General features: G+C 39.7%; 1 pseudogene; it reads right to left on the bottom strand.

Moving 5' to 3' along the window:
• Positions 1–1,011: 1,011 nt before the first annotated feature.
• On the bottom strand, positions 1,012–2,700 carry LOC133294338 (receptor-like serine/threonine-protein kinase At1g78530; annotated as a pseudogene).
• Positions 2,701–5,607: the final 2,907 nt, after the last annotated feature.

The following is a 5,607-nucleotide window of genomic DNA, read 5'->3' as shown; positions in this document are numbered from 1 at the left end:
ACCAGTCTAGCAAGATATTCTGCATGGATTCCTAGACTTTTGAGAATATGAAATTGGGTTGCCTCTTGACAAGCTCTATATACCATGTTGAAGGACGAGCAAATGAGAGGAGATGAGATGATTTCCATGTGTTTTAGCTATAACACGGATAAGAGTTAATATAATTAGGGAAATAAGGAGGTACAATAACAAAATATACATTGATTCCCATGGCCTTAGGTCATATGGAAGTCATCCAAGTCCCACCAGTCTCTTTAAGATAACTTTCCTAGATGATGAATCTTATTAGCTTGTTCATCTATACTCATGGCCTTAGATCATACCCAAGAGTACACAATGCTCCCCATGTTTCAGGCGGATAGAATTATACAATCAAAATATGACCCTCACACACAGTAATCGATGACAAATTCAAGTCCAAGGACGATGCGCACTACCAAACGATGAGAAATTATATCCAATGATACATGTCGTAATCATTCCTTGAGGAGTCTCTCGACGGGTCAGTTCAGTGCGATTTGTTCCACTAACAAATCCGCCCAGCTAAGGCATCTCCTTATCTGCATCCATGAGGTCTGTAACTTACATAACATGTAAGTAGCTTAATGTCGTACTAATCTAATCGAAAAGATCAATGCTGATAAGATTTGGACCCTATCTTAAAGAACAGAGGTTGAAGATGAGATAAAAGCAAGATTGAGATAAGAAAGAGAAGAGAGAGATGGGAATTAAACGTTTATTCTAAACAAAAAATGAGTTAGAATTTTAGACACCCTTTACACAATTCCCTTTCCCCCCCTTTATACATCAACTAACGGTAATTTTGTTACGACAAATTCAGATTTATTCTCAACCATTGGATTATTTACTACCCCTTATCTATAATTTGTCTTTCTTGCCCCTTGCTCATATCAATACCCTCCCCATTAAAAACAACCTTGTCCTCAAGGTTGGAGAATTGATACAGGTGATGAAATTCATTCAACAAGGCCCACATAACATGAGTACTAGCTAAAATTTACCCATACAATCAGTATAACATGGAGCCACTAAAAACCCAAAGAAAGAATGTAAACTCATTTGTGATGTAGTTGCAGCATGTGGATCTATCACCAAACAATACTGCACATATTCCATCTCAACAACAACCTTTGAGGCAATATTTGGTCTATTCATCTTAATGCATGTGACACTAAGCTTCCAGATTAAAGTTTGCCACAAGTCTGTATTGAGGTAGGACCATGGAGTGTTTTTGGGTTCACTTCTTGTTATAATCTACCATTGCTGGCCTTTAAGAGCAGGATAACATATTTTGAATGACAAGTTGGCTACTAAATCTGCCCATTTCCCTTCAATAAAGCCTAAAATTGCATGTGATTGATCTGCAGTAGTCAACCGACTTACAATGGACCATAATTTTCCAAGAGGGAAAAAATGGAAGTCCACATGAGTTGGTTGTAGGTTTCCAATCAAATAGCCTCCTTTTTTGAAGGTAGGAAAATAGGCTCTTTTATTTATAAATTCTAGTAACCATAAAGGAATTTGATCTGAACATATATTGAATTTGTTAATAGCATCAAACAAATATTCCTCCTTGTTGTCTCTGTACATTTCATTGATTCGAGTTTGCAGATCAACTTTCTCTTGCACATATAAATTTATAGTGCATTTCCTATATGCTTGCAACAATATAATCCACCAATATTAAAAATCAACCGATGGAACATGACCAATTGTAGTTTCACCAAAATCAAGATCCAAGACATCTTCAGCTGTAGAATTATGGGAAATTGCTCGTACCTTAAAATTAGAGGGCATCAATCCTTGTCCAAGGCTATGACAATCAATGGGTTTCTCCCAGCTCCAGATAACAAGACTTTCCCTGCTATTTGAATCAACTGCATGATGGCTTGTTATGAGCTCCAATAACAAAACCCCAAATGCTAAAATATCAGTCTTTCCATCCATAAGTTTATGCATAAAGTACTCTGGAACTAAATATTCGAATGTTCCTTCTATTGGGAAGACGACTTGGTGGGCCCTCTTATCTGGAAGCCACTTTGCCAATCTGAAGTCTGAAATCTCAGCTTCATTATTATTGTTGAGTAATATGTTTGAGGCTTTGATGTCTCTGTGAATGATTTTTCTTGGAAAATTATGATGGAGATATTACAATCCTTTTGCTACCTTAATAGCTACCTTGAACCTTATCTACCACTTCAAGCATTCAAAACAAATAAGCAAAGAGGTAAGGCTTCCATATGGGGCTAATTATAGAACAAAGTAGAAGTCACAATCAATTCCAAACCCAATAAGGCATGTTGCATATGTGTGATTTATGTGAGCAATAATCCTATGTTCTGTCAAGAAATCACCAGCTCTGTCCTCAACTTCCTTTTCGTTCTTCATTAGCCTTTTTACTGCTACAACTTGACAATCAGGTAAACGTCCTTTCTAGACTTCAGCATGACCACCTTTTCCAATCATGTTCTGTGTAATATGAAGCACATGCATTCTCTTGGAAGCTTGGAATACTCTTGATCTTGAACTATTTTGCGCCTGCCCAAACACTGAAATTATTTTCCTTCCATGACGAGGGAATGCCCCAAATATAACTCCTTGAACAGCTTCTGTTGCAACCATGATTTTGACTTGTTGAGTCTCTTTCTGGCCACAAATGTCGCTCTCATCACTAGCCATAATAGGTTTAGTGTGAGTTGCAGAATCTCCTGTGTGTAGATAACGTAGGTGGCGAGAAGGAATCAGAAAGTTCACCTAACCCATTGGGTAAAATTTCAAATTCTTCCTGATATTCCACCACAGACCCTTTTGCAGCATTTTTCTTAATTAATAATCCTCGATCTCTGTTTGTTCAAAACGCTTCTGCAGAACTTGTAGAAATCCCAACCAAGAAGTAATCTTGGTATTTTTGTGGAGTTCATGATACAATGTTAGCGCTTCTCCCTCAAAATAAAAAAGAGCAATACGTAGTCTTTGCACTTCATCTGTTTTATAAGAATCAAAGAATTGATTGACTTAGCCTTGGGAATTAAGAGACCCATCAAACCTTGGTACCTTGATGCGATGATTGGAAGAGGGTGCAACATCCCTATTGTTGGAAGCGTCACTGTTGACAGAGAACGAGGAAAACAATTGCGTTCTCTATAGTTGGCCAAGATTGCATCCAACTTGCATGTTATCTCCGAAAATTTGTTGGACACTTGCTCCTTCAGAACTTCCACTTCAGATTAGATTTGCTCCACTCGATCATTCACATATTGGACATGTGTTTTAGGTGCCATTATTCAAAGAATGAAAGCACCAATTGATAGGATTTGGACCCTATCTTAAAGAACAGAAGTTGAAGATGAGAGAAAAGCAAGATTGAGATAAGAAAGAGAAGAAAAAGATGAGAATGAGAAGTTTATTCTAAACAGAAAAAGGATTACAATATTAGACACCCTTTACACAATTCCCTTTCCCTCTATACATCAACTAACAGTAATTTTGTTATAACAAATTCAGATTTATTCTCAACCATTGGATTATTTCCTATCCCTTATCTATAATTTGTCTTTCTTTCCCCTTACTCAAATCAAATGCCCTTTCTTATTGACCCTCGATGTAACGGACCCTCCTCATGAGCTAGGCCCAGTTGCTCGAACCCGCAAGAAGCCCCATTACTTGGGTGATTATGAGACCAGCTGATATAGTCGTGGGCCCTGGGACCCCAATAAGTGTCTTTTAATTCGTATAGTTAATAGCCATACTGGTTGATGTGTGGATAGGAAAGCCCATTAAGGATAGGGCATTATATTGTCATGTGAGACTGATAAATGTTTTTATGCAAAATCTGAATGATTCTACTCTCTACTTTCTCTTCTATATCTCTCTTCCTTTCTCCTTTCCCTAAACCCCCTAAATTCTGGAAATTCTGAAATCGTGCGTTACAATTTGGTGCTGTCGTTGCTTACCCATCCTCCTTACTCATGGCACAAAATACAAGAATGACAGAACTCGCTCAGCGACTGGATATTTTGGAGCAACAAAACCAGCGTCTAGATCTACTTGAACAACAGCTCCGCGCTGCAGAATTGGTTCGTGAGCAACAACACCTAGGCCTCCAAGAGTCTAATGCTCATCTACAGGACTCCCATGTACACATCCAGCAGACATTGCAACGATTACTTGATGCTCAGACTCACGGAGCATATTCACATTCAGGTATTTTGGGATCTGGTCCAGGTTCCAAATCTATAACCTATACTACCGATGTGGGTACTGCTCGCCCTTTTAAACTTACTTTCCCACGCTTTACTTCTGGTGATCCAACTTCCTGGTTGTTTGTTGTGGGTAAATACTGCCAATACTATAGAATTGGTGAAGACGAACGTTTATTAATTGTAGCATTCCATCTTGATGACCCCGCTGCTTGTTGGTTTAGGGGACTTACTGATGAAGGATTATTACCTACCTGGACGGCGTTTGTCACAGCCTTACGCCGGCGATTTGGGCCTTCCGAATTCGATGAGCCCATTGGCACTCTTGCTAAACTCCAGCAACAAGGTTCCGTCGCTGAGTATCAATCGGCATTTGAGGCTGCCGCCAGCAAAGTCCCTGGTCTCTCTGCCAACATGAAACGTGGATTGTTTATTTCAGGACTTAAACCCCGCATTCGTCGTTTGGTTTTACCTCAACGACCTGGGGATTGGCATGAAGCATTAGCTCTAGCTAGAGTTTTTGAAGACCAGCTTAATGATGACAAACCTCCACGCCCTTGGATTAAACATCCTTTTACCACATCTCCCAATACCCAACTTCCCTCATCCTCCCAACCAAAACCCTTCACTCCTTTAACCATCACACACTCCAACTCCACCAAACCCATCCCAGCTATCCCAATTCGTCGTCTGAGCCCAGCCGAGATGCAGGTTAAAAGGGATAAGGGTCTTTGCTTTAATTGTGATGAGAAATTCGTTTATGGCCACAAATGTAAGGCACGCTCTTCTTTATTATATTTAGAAGGAGATGAGGAAGATGAGCCACCTGATATTGCTATTCATGTTCCTGAAGACAATGCACACATAGAAGAGAGTGAGGAGATTCCAGAAATCAGTTTTAATGCCCTCTTTGGGACTTATTCCTCCAAGTCTTTCAGATTATTGGGTACTGTGATGGGTTAGTCCGTCCAAATCCTGATTGACGGTGGCAGCACACATAATTTTATCACTCCTCGCGTAGCTTCTCACTTACACATTACTTTGTTATCCATTCCATCATTTAATGTGCAGGTAGGGAACGGTGACTTGCTTAAATGCTCAGCCATGTGTCAATCGGTTCCTTTAGACATTCAAGGACACTGATTCTCAGTTGAATTATTTGTATTGGAATTACAAGGGGCTGATATGGTTTTGGGGGTCCAATGGTTATCAACCTTGGGTCCTATTGTGACTGACTACCGACAGCTAACAATGGGGTTCCTCTTCCAAGGGACACATGTAGTGCTTCAAGGGGAACAACGCTTGGCTGCAAGTTTGATTACTTCCTCCCAACTACATAAATTAGTGGCTCAAAATTCGTTGGACTCTTGTGTTATGTGTTTGTCGG

The sequence above is a fragment of the Gastrolobium bilobum genome, unplaced genomic scaffold (genome assembly GCF_033153095.1).
Source record: "Gastrolobium bilobum isolate Gb01-03AN ecotype WA unplaced genomic scaffold, APGP_CSIRO_Gbil_v1 utg8213, whole genome shotgun sequence".
NCBI lineage: Eukaryota > Viridiplantae > Streptophyta > Magnoliopsida > Fabales > Fabaceae > Gastrolobium > Gastrolobium bilobum.
This window is presented reverse-complemented; position numbering and strand designations above follow the sequence as displayed.